Source organism: Cetorhinus maximus, chromosome 1 (assembly GCF_964194155.1).
Source record: "Cetorhinus maximus chromosome 1, sCetMax3.hap1.1, whole genome shotgun sequence".
NCBI lineage: Eukaryota > Metazoa > Chordata > Chondrichthyes > Lamniformes > Cetorhinidae > Cetorhinus > Cetorhinus maximus.
The window spans coordinates 80,164,557-80,176,955 of NC_135879.1; positions in this window are offsets into that span (position 1 = coordinate 80,164,557).

Sequence of the window (12,399 nt, forward strand, 5' to 3'; positions counted from 1 at the left end):
TGTAAATGGTACACACTGCTGCTACTGTGCTTCGGTGGTGGAGGGAGTGAATGTTTGTGGATTTGGTGCCAATCAAGCAGGCTGCTTTGTCCTGGACGGTGTCAAGCTTCTTCAGTGTTGTAGGAACTGCACTCATCTAGGCAAGTGGGGGGGTATTCCATCACACTCCTGACTTGTGCCTTGTAGATAGTGGAAAGGCTTTGGGGAGTCAGGGGGCGAGTTGCTCATCACATGTTTCCTAGCCTCTGACCTGCTCTTGTAGCCACAGTATTTATATGGCTAGTCCAGTTCAGTTTCTGGTCAATGGTAACCCCCAGGATGTTGATAGTGGGGGATTCAGTGATGGCAATGCCATTGAACATCAAGGGGCGATGGTTGGATTCTCTCTTGTTGGAGATGGTCATTGCCTGACACTTGCCACTTGTCAGCCCAAGCCTGGATATTGTCCAGGTCTTGCTGCATTTGGACATGGACTGCTTCAGTATCTGAGGAGTCGCATGTGGTACTGAACATTGTGCAATCATCAGCAAACATCCCCACTTCTGACCTTATGATGGAAGGAAGGTCATTGATGAAGCAGCTGAAGATGGTTGGGCCTAGGACACTACCCTGAGGAGCTTCTGCAGTGATGCCCTGGAGCTGAGATGACTTACCTCCAACAACCACAGCCATTTTCCTTTGTGCTGGGTATGACTTCAACCAGCAGAAATTTTTCCCATTGACTCCAATTTTGCTAGGGCTCCCTGATTCCACACTTGGTCAAACGCTGCCTTGATGTCAAGGGCAGTCACTCTCACCTCACCTCAGGAGTTCAGCTCTTTTGTCCATGTTTGAACCAAGGCTGTAATGAGGTCAGGAGCTGAGTGGCCCTGGCGGAACCCGAGCTAGGCATCAGTGAGTAGCCACTTGATAGCACTGTTGATGACCCCTTCCATTACTTTACTGATGATGGAGAGTAGACTGATGCCCGGTAATTGGCCGGGTTGGATTTGTCCTGCTTTTTGTGTACAGGACATACCTGGACAATTTTCCACATAGCCGTGTAGATGCCAGTGTTGTAGCTGTACTGGAATAGCTTGGCTAGGGGCGCGGCAAGTTCTGGAGCACAAGTCTTCAGTACTATTACTGAAATGTTGTCAGGGCCCATAGCCTTTGCAGTACCCAGTGCCTTCAGCCGCTTCTTCATATCACATGGAGTGAATTGAATTGGCTGAAGACTGGCATCTATGATGCTGGGGACCTCTAGAGGAGGCCAAGATGGATCATCCACTCAGCACTTCTGGCTGAAGGTTGTTGCGAATTCTTCAGCCTTATCTTTTGCACTGATGTGCTGGGCTCTGCCATCATTGAGGATGGGGATATTTGTGGAACTACCTCCTCCAGTGAGTTGTTTAATTGTCCACCACCATTCAAGGCTGGATGTGGCAGGACTGCAGACCTTAGATCTGATCCATTGGTTGTGGGATCGCTTAGCTCTGCCTATCACTTGCTGCTTATGCTGTTTGGCATGCAAGTAGTCCTGTTTTATAGCTTCACCAGGTTGACACCTCACTTTTAGGTATGCCTGGTGCTGTTCCTGGCATGCCCTCCTGCACTCTTCATTGAACCAGGGTTGATCCCCTGGCTTGATGGTAATGGTAGAGTGGGGGATATGCCGGGCCATGAGGTTACAGTTTGTGTTCGAGAACAATTCTGTTGCTGATGATGGCCCACAGCACCTCATGGATGCCCAGTCTTGAGTTGCTAGATGTGTTCGAAATCTAGCACGGTGGTAATGCCAAACAACATGATGGAGGGTATCCTCAACGTGAAGGCGGGACTTCATCTCCACAATGACTATGCAGTGGTCACTCCTACCGATACTGTCATGGACAGATGTATCTGCAGCAGGCAGTTTGGTAAGGATGAGGTCAAGTATGTTTTTCCCTCACCACCTGCCACAGACCCAGTCTAGTAGCTATGTCCTTTAGGACTCAGCCAGCTTGGTCAGTAGTGGTGCTACCGAGCCACTCTTGGTGATGGACATTGAAGTTCTCCACCCAGAGAACATTCTGCACCCTTGACACCCTCAGTGCTTTCTCCAAGTGATGTTCAATATGGAGCACTGATTTATCAGCTGAGGGAGGGCGGTACGTGGTAATCAGCCGGAGGTTTCCTTGTCCATGTTTGACCTGATGCCATGGGGTCTGGAGTCAATGTTGGGGACTCCCAGGGCATCTCCCTCCCGACTGTATACCACTGTGCCACCACCTCTGCCTGTGGGACAGGGATGGTGATGTCTGGGATATTATCTGTAAGGTATGATTCCATGAGGATGACTATGTCAGGCTGGTCTCCCAATTTTGGCACTAGCCCCCAGCTGCTGGTAAGGATGACTTTGCAGGGTTGACAGGGCTGAGATTACTGGTGTCATTTCTGGTGCCTAGGTCGATGTCAGGTGGTCCGTCCGGTTTCACTCCTTTTTTGTGACTTTGTAGCGGTTTGTTACAACTGAGCTGCTTGCTAGGCCATTTCAGAGTCAACCATATTGCTATGGGTCTGGAGTCACAGGTCGGCTAGACCAGTTAAGGATGGCAGATTTCCTTCCCTAAAGGGCATTAGTGAACCAGATGGGTTTTTACAGCAATCGACAATGGTTTCATGGTCATCATTGGACTTTTAATTCCAGGTTTTTATTGAATTCAAATTCCACCACCTGCTGTGGCAGGATTCGAACCCAGGTCCCCAGAGCATTACCCAGAGTCTCTGGATTACTAGTCCAGCGACAATACCACTACGTCATTGCCTCCCCGATTGTGTGTCGAAGTGTATACTTCCACAGCAAGTTGGATCCCCTGGGGGGCTGGCTGGCTCAGTTGGCTGGATCAGACTGGTGCCAACAGCACAGGATTCAATCTCTGTTCTGGCTGGGGTGCATTTGGAACTTACCTCCTTGCCCTACCCGTGGTGGAGATTTTGACACTGTGGTTCGGATCTGCAAATTTTGACACCGTGGTTCGGATCTGCCTTTGAGCAGAGAACTCTAGAAGAATGCTTCATTCATACTGGCAGTGGGAGGTGGGCCCTTGGCCTTTCACCTTTGTCTTATTCCCTATGTCATCTCAGGACTCCTCATTCGATTTGCAATTAATTACAATGATACTGGTGGACATACTTCAACATACTTGTATTGTTATAAAAACTCTGTTTAGCTGTTCTTGATAAGTCAACCCCTTCATCCCAGGAATCATCCTAGTGAATCTCTTTTGAACTGTCTCCAATGCCAATATATCCTTTCTTAAATATGGGGACCAAAACTGTACACAGTACTCCAGGTGTGGCCTCACCAACACCCTGTGCAGTTGTAACAAGATGTCTCTATTTTTAAACTCCAACCCCCGAGCAATACAGGCCAAAATTCCATTTGCCTTCTTAATTACTTGCTGCACCTGCATGCTAACTTTTTGTGTCTCATGCACAAGAAAACCCAGATCCCTCCGTGCCACACTTCTTTGGAGTCTCTCTCCATTTAAATAATAGTCTGCCTTTGATTCTTTCTACCAAAGTGCATGACCTAACACTTTTCTACATTAAACTCCATTTGCCAAGTTTTTGCCCACTCACTCAACCTATCTATATCTCCTTGCAGATTCCTTATGTCCTCATCACAACATGCCCTCCCACCTATTTTTGTATCATCAGCAAATTTGGATACATTACAGTCTGCCCCCTCCTCCAAGACATTAATATCGATAGTAAATAATTGAAGCCCCAGGACTGATTCTTGTGGCACTCCACTGGTTACGCCTTTCCAACCTGAAAAAGACCCATTAATCTCAATTCTGTTTTCTGTGCGTTAACCAATCCTCAATCCATGCTAATACATTACCCCCAATATTGTGAGCTCCTATCTTGTGCAATAACCTTTTGTGTTGCACCTTATCAAATGCCTTCTGGAAATCCAAATACACTACATCTACCAATTCCCCTTTATCAACTCTGCTTGCTACATCCTCAAAGAACTCTAGCAAATCTGTCAAACATGATTTCCCTTTCACAAAACCATGTTGACTCTGTTTGATTGCGTTAAGCTTTTCTAAATGTCCTGGTATTTCTTCCTTAATAATGGACTCCAGCATTTTCCCAATGACAGATGTTAGGCTGACTAGCCTATAATTTCCTGCTTTTTGTCTCCCTCCCTTCTTGAACAAGGGTGTCACATTAGCAGTTTTCCAATCTGCTGGGACCCTCCAGGAATCCAGTGAGTTCTGGAATATTTCGACCAATGCCTTTGCTATCTCTGCAGCCACTTTCTTTAAAACCCTTAGATGCTGGCCATCAGGTCCTGGTGACTTGTCTGTCTTTAGTCCCATTAGTTTGTCAAATACTTTGTCCCTTATGATAGAGACTGTTACAAGATCTTTCTTCCCCTTAGTTCCTTGCTTATCTGATATATTTGGGATGTTTATAGCATCCTCCACCATGAAGACTGATGCAAAATATTGGTTTGAATTATCTGCCATTTCCCTGTTCCCCATTATCAATTCTCCAGTTGCATCCTCCAATGATCCCACGCTCACTTTAGCCACTCTCTTTTTAAATACCCATAGAAGCTGTTCCTGATCCCCTACAAAATTGTATAATTTAGTTAATGTTGCTTCTCTTAATTTTTCCAACCAAAGCAAAGCAGCTCACTATTTTCAGTATTAAATTTAATCTGCCATGCGTGTACCCATTTCACCAGCTAAGTCCTCCTGAAGATTGGTACAATCTCCTCACTGTTTACTACATATCTGTGTTTTGTGTCATCTGCAAACTTTGAAATTACAATGTATATCCAAGTTTAGGTCATTAATACATATCAAAAAGAGCAGTGTCCCAATAATGACTTCACGAATCATCACTGTATACTTTCCTCCAATCTGAAAAACGAATTACCACTGCTTTGTGCTTTCTGTCCTTTAGCCAATATAATTTCCAACCTGTTGCTGTTCCAAAAATCCCATAGGTTTTTACTTTTCTAATAAGTGTATTACGTGGTACTTTGTCAAATGACTTTTGAAAGTTCATAGACATCAACATCAACGGCATTAACCTCATCAACCCCTTTGTTATTTCATCAAAGAACTCAATCAAGTTAATCAAACTCAGATTGCCTGATGAAAGATCATGACCTAAAACTATGTTTCTCTCTCCACAGATGCTGCTGACCTGCTGAGCATTTCCAGCCTTTTCTGTTTTTGTTTCATATTTCCAGCATCCGCAGTATTTTGCTTTTGCCTTTAACAATGCTGACTTCCATTTTCTCGCCCATTCTTTTTCAAATGTCAATTAATTTTGTCCCGGATTATTGTTTCTAAAAATTTCTCCACCACCAATGCTAATCTTGTAGGCTTGTAATTTCTGAGTTTATCCCCCTCCTCTTGTTTAAACACAGGTGTAATATATGCAATCTTCCAGTCCCATATCAAAGGAGCATGAAAGGACTGTGGTTAGTCTTGTGCAATTTCAACCTTTACTTCTTTGGTTACCGAGGGTGAATTCCATTCAGACAGAGTGACTTTTCAACTTTGAGGACTGCCAACTTATTTAATACCTCCTCTTTGTCTATTTTTATCCTGTCCAATATTGCTGCTGCCTCCTCTTTTATTACCTTGGCAGTACCCTCTTCTTGCAGGTTCCAAAATATTCATTTAGCACTTCAGCCACGTCCTCTGCCTCCATAAGAATACTTTCTTTTTGGTCCTTAATTGACCCCATCCTTCATTTCATTAACATTCCAATGTTTATATGTTCATAAAAGACTTTAGGGATTCCTTTTCAGTCGTTAATCTATTTACATACTCTGGGCAGAAACTTGTGCCCTTCCCCATGGTGAGTTTGGTGGTAGATGGGCATTTAATTGGGCAGGTAGGTGGCAGGTGGGGACCCCACCATCTTCCCATATCCACCCCGATTATATTGGGAGGGTCTTGTGCCCTGTCACCAATTGAAGCCTTTAAGAGGCCCTCGTTCAAAGGCACTCAGTGTCCAATCGAGGGACCTGGCGTTGGGAAAGAGGAGCCTCTAAGAGCCAGTCCCTGCCCTTGCTGCTAATCCCTTAATCCAATCCCCCCCACCCTTGACCACTTCCCACCATCACTTACCTGTGCCTGTGCCTGTGCCTCTGCCTTATCTGTGGCCTGGGATAGGTGTAGTATGATCAGCAGCCACCGCCTTCCCGGTGGTGCTGCTGAGTACAGAAAAGCTCCCAGCCTCTGATTGGCTGGCAGCTCTCGGCAGGTGGAGCATCTGCCCCTGGGGTCCTTGATCCTGGGGGAAGGCCTGTCGCTGGTCTGTTCAATGCTTGAGTGGCATAACATGTGGCAGGCCATCTCAAAAAGAGGTGATGTGGGGGTCTCATTGGTTCTCCAGCTCTGGGCAGAATCTTGTGGAATGATGGGGGTCTTGGCCACTGCTGGAGAGCCATGAAGCATACTCCTGTGTCACCTCTTCTCAGGAAGGCCCACCACATCTTTTGTCACTCAGGCACTTAACAGGCCAGTGACAGGCCTTTCACCTGAATCAAGCACCCCAGGGGTAAAAGCCACCCACCAAGAGCTGCTGGCAAATCTTCTGTATTCAGCAGTGCTACAGGGGAGGTGGTGGTTGCTGCTGATACTATACCCACCCACGGCTTCGGATCGAGGATCCAGGCACAGGTGAGTGATGGTAGGAAGGGGGTCGTGGGTAAGAGGGACCGGCAGCAAGGCAGGGCAGTGGCTCTCAGAGGGATCACCCACTTCCCATTGCCAGGTCCCCTGATTAGGCACCGCGTGCCTTTGAACAAGGGCTCCCCTGCTCCTAGCCTGCAAGAAAACATGCCAAGGTTTCTTTATTATGCTCCCTGCATGGCGAGCCCGCATCCACTGCTGGGTTAATACCGTTAATTGCCCACTTAATGGCCTCAATTGGCAGCGGGGCGGAGAGGCCATTCACAGGCCTTTCTGCCCCCGTCTTAATCAGGGTGAAGGTGGGAATGTGATTGGGTTCCTGCTTGCCACCCTCCTGCAGAATTAAATGACCCCTCGCCAGCAAACTCACCACAGGGGAGGGCACAAGATTCCATCGTCTGTCTTTCGTTCAGTTATTCTCTTTTCTATTTTGCCTCTGCACTGTCTATATTCAGCTTAGTTATATATTATATTGTGAACCTTACAGTTGTCTTAAACCTCTTTTTTCTGTCTAATTTTAAATCTCTATACCTTTGGTCATCCAACGAGCTCTATCTTTGGATGCCCTTCCTTACCCCCTCATGGCAATGTTTCTATTCTGCACTCTAACCATCTCTTCTTTGAAGGCCTCCTGTTGTTCAATTATCGTTTTGCCCACCAAATATTCCAATTCACCTGGGCCTTTTCAAATCAATGAAGTTAGCCCTCCTCTAGTATTTTTATGCTTGATTGTTCCTTGAACTTTTCCATTCTAACTATTCTAAACATGGTCATATATGAACACTGCTCCCTATTGAAACACATCCCACTTGCCCAATCCATTCTCTAGAAGTAGATCCACACTGCTTGTTTCCCCACTGCGCTGGAAACAACCTGATCAGGAAAGTTCTTTTGTATACAATTCATAATTGTCTGGCTCTTGTGTTGAAGTTGCTGCAGTGCTCTCGAAGATGGTACACTTTGCTACCACTGTGTGCCGGTGGTAGAGGGAGTGAATATTTAAGGTGTTGGACGGGGTGCCAATTAAGTGGGCTGCTTTGTCCTGGATGGTACTGAGCTTCTTGAGTGTTGTTGCAGCAGCATTCATCCAGGTAAGTGGAGAGTATTCCATCCTGACTTGTGCTTTGTAGATGGAGGGTAGGCTTTGGGGAGTCAGGTGTGAGTTATTCACCACAGAATTCTCAGCTTCTGATCTGCTCTTGCAACCACAGTAATTATATGGCTGGACCAGTTAAGTTTCTGGTCAATGGTAAGCCTCAGGATGTAGATGGTTGGGGATTCAGCGATGGTAATGCTGTTGAATGTCAAAGAGAGATGGTTGGATTCACTCTTGTTGGAGATAATATAGCTTGACACTTGTATGGCACGAATGTTACTTGCCATTCATCAGCCCAAGCCTGAATGTTGTCCAGGTCTTGCTGAATGTGGGCATGGTCTGTTTTAATATCTGAGGAATTGTGAATGGTACTGAACACCCCATCTCTAATGTTTCATCCTGGTGCCCATGCTCCATCAAGCTCGATTAAATCCTCCGCCATAGCACTAGTTAACCTTCCAGGGATGACACTGGCCTCAGCTCTGTTGAGGTGCAACCTCTTTATCTGGAACAGGTCCCTCCTGCCCCAGAACTGGTCCCAATGCCCCAGGAATTTGAACCTCCTCCACTATTTCTCTAGGCACCGCACCCATTAACTTGTCTTATCCTACTATTCCTATACTTATGAGTGTGTGGTACTGGGAGTAACCTAAAGATTGCTACTTCTGAGGACTTGCACTTTAAATTCCTCCTGAGTTGCTGAAACTGTTGGATCTCAACCCTTTTCCTTCCTATTTCATTGACTCCCATGTGGAGCATGACTTTTGGGTGTTCCCCTTACCCCTTAAAAATGTGCTGCACCATCTCAGTGATGTCCTTTACCTGGCACAAGGGAGGCAACACGCCATGTGAAACTCAGATTGGTGGTTCCAGAAACATCTGATTATCCCCAAGCCTATCATTACTACGCTTTGCTGTGTCAGCTAAAATAAAAGTTTTGCTGAAGTTTTTGCTTCCATGAAACATTGGGGTAGATTTTCATCCTCACTGCCTGAATGGTAATCTGGCAGAGTGGACCACCCACACAAGAGAACTGGTTCGATTTTCATTCTGTGATACGCTGCAATTTCTATATTGATGGATGACGCAGTGAACATTCAACATATTCTCAAGGAAGCAATTTACAACAATAGGGATTATGTTCACTCTGCTGCATAGAATAAAGTATAACCTGTCCTGCATCTGGAAACTCTCATCAAAATGTGTCGGAAAAAGCCTGAAACATATAAAGACAGAAATTTATCTCCATCAGTGTGGTAGAGCTGTTTGCTGATCATTGCATTGTTCAGTTCCATTCACAACCCCCCTTATAAAGAAGTATCCTTACTAACTTGCAACAGGATCTGGACAATAACAAAGCTTGAGTTGACAAATGGCAGATAATAATTACATTACATAAGTGACAGGCAATGACTATCTTCAATAAGAAAAAAGCCTGAGCATGTCCTTTTGATCTTCAACAGAATTACCATTATTGTATCGCCCACCATCAACAACTTGGGTGCTACCATTGACCAGAAGTCGAACTGCACTAGCCATATCAATGTGGCTACAAAAGCAAGGGAGAGGAAGGTTGGGAAGTTTGCAATGACCAGCTCAGCTCTTTACCCCCTCACAATCTCCCCATCATCGCCAAGTCAGATGTACGTTTATATGCCAATCACTTACCTGGATAAGTGCAATTGCAACAACAATAAACTTCACATCATCCAGGACAGAACAGGCTGCTAGATTGGTGCCCCTGTGTTGGATTCAACATCTCCCCTGCCACCCTCATCCCCATTATTGACAATGTAGCTGCAAAATGTACTATCTACAAGATGCATAACTCACCAAGCTTTCTCCCAAAGCACTTCCCAAACTTGTGACTACCAACGTTGAAAAGGACAGGAGTAACAATGTCAAGAGAGCACCATCACTTCCGGGTACCCTGATATGGACGTACATCGCCATTTCTTTATTGTTATTAGATCAAAATCTAAGAATTTCCTACCTAACACTATTATGAGAGTACTACTACTGCAAAGACAGTAACAGTTCAAGAACAAGCCTTATCATCAACTTTTCAGGACAACTATGGATGGGAAATAAATGTCTTCTTTCCAGCATTGGCCACATCCCAAATCCAAAATGAGTGGTCATCAACCTGAAACATTAACTGTGTTTCTCTCTCCATAGATACTGCCTGACTTGCTGAGTGTTATCCAGCATTTTCTATTTTTATTTTTAAAAAGAAATATAATTCACTTAAAAGAAGAGGCATAATTTTTAAAAAGTTTCCTACTTTTTCATTTTATGTGTACTTTTATCCAATTTTCTTCTCCTTCTGCCTCTCTTCTCCTGAAGAAGTTGACTCCTGCTGGAATATGGCCATCAATGTGCCCTCTAATTTTTCTTCATTGCATATAGCCTCTTTGATGCACTGAACATTACGTTCTGGATTGCTGCAAGGCCTCTCATCCATGCAGCTTAGCAGGAACAATAATAGTCACCTAGTCAATGGCAGCTCGTCAGTGTCTTGTCCAAGTTGCCAATCAGTTGCAACATAAAATTGTAGCTGTACCTAAACCAAATGGACTGAGGTGGTTCAAGAAAACAGCTCACAGACACATTCCTTGAAAGAATAAAAAAAAATCTTCATATTTGACCTGAATCCATGTCAGTGGGCTATTTGGCTCTGGAAGGTAACACAAGATCACACAATAAATGTGGATGAAGAAGACCAATTGGTCCATTTAGTTTATCTATCCCTGAAAGACCCGACTACAGCTAGCCCAGCCCAGCCCAGCAACCAATTACACTGTAATCTCTCCAGTCCGGAACCCTGAAATCCAGAAATACCAGTTGTTCAGAATTTTTTCAACAGGTCCCTGCAATTCTCAGACTCTCCACTCGCAATGCTGCAACAGGCCTGGATCCACTGGATTGATGCCAGGAGGTCATACAGCTGAGTTTGGAAGTGAGTGGTGGCTTCAAACTTTGTCTTTCTTCTCCTGTCTGCCTATTGTACAGGTTCCTTATCCCTGCTGGAGACTTTAAATCACAGGCACTGTCAAGTAGACCAAAGGAAGGGAGAGAGGAGGGTGATTACTGTACGTGTTAGGGAAGAGGGAAAGTAGCTGATTACTGTGTGTGTGTGTGTGGTGGAGGAGATGGGGTGGGGGAAGAGGGGTGATGACTCTGTGTATATGTGTGTGTGTTAAAATGGGGCTACATTGGAAAATCGGGATGCACTGGTGTACAGATTAGATAAGAATTTGAGATAAATCCGCCTGCTCCACCATTCAATAATATCATGGCTGATCTGATTGTAATCTCAACTTCACATTCCCACCTACCCCTGATAGCCTTTCACTCCCTTGCTTATTAAGAATCTATCTACCGCTTCCTTAAAAATATTCAAAGACTTTGCTTCCACCTTTTGAGGAAGAGAGTTCCAAAGACTGATGACCCTCTGAGAGAAAAAATTTCTCCTCATCTCTGTCTTAAATGACCAACCCCTTATTTTTAAACAGTGACCACTGGTTCTAGGTTTTCCTACAAGGGGAAACATCCTCTCCACATCAACCCTTTCAAGACCCCTCAGGATATTATATGTATCAATCAAGTCACCTCTTACACTTTCAAACGTCAGTGGATACAAGTCTAGCCTGTCCAACCTTTCCTCATAAGACAACCCACCCATTCCTGGTATTAGTCTGGTAAACCTTCTCTGAACTGCTTCCAACACATTTACATCCTGCCTAAAATAAGCAGACCAGTACTGCACACAGTACTCCAGATGTGGTCTCACCAACACCCTTTTTACCTGAAGCAAAGCCTCTCTACTTATGTATTCAATTCCCCTTGCAATAAACAATAACATTCTATTAGCTTTCCTAATTACTTGCTCTGCCTGCATAATAACCTTTTGTGATTCATGGACTAGGACACCAAGATCCCTCTGCATCTCAGAGCTCTGCAATCTCTCACCATTTAGATAATATGCTTTTCTTATTCTTCCTGCCAAAATGGACAATTTCACATTTTCCCACATTATTCTCCATTTGCCAGTTCTTTGCCCACTCACTTAACCTATCTACATCCCTTTGTAGCCTCCTTATGTCCTCTTCACAACTTACTTTCCTATCTACCATTGTGTCATCAGCAAATTTAGCAACCATATCTTTGGTCCATTCATTCAAGTCATTTATATAAATTGTAAGAAGTAGAGGCACCAGCACTGACCTCTGTGGCACACCACTTGTTACATCTTGCCAATCAGAAAATGACCCATTTATGCCTACTCTCTGTTTCCTGATAGCTAGCCAATCTTGTATCCATGCCAATACATTACCCCTTACACCATGAGCTTTTGTTTTCTGCAATAACCTTTGATGTGGCACTTTATCAAATGCCTTCTGGAAATCAAAGTACAGTGCATCCACTGATTCCCCTTTATCCACAGCACTTGTTACTTCTTCAAAGAACTCCAATAAATTGGTTAAACATGATTTCCCTCTCACAAAACCATGTTGACTCTGCCTGATTGCTTTGAATTTTTCTAAGTGGCCTGCCATAACATCTTTAATAATAGCTTCTAACATTTTCCCTATGACAGATGTTAAGCTA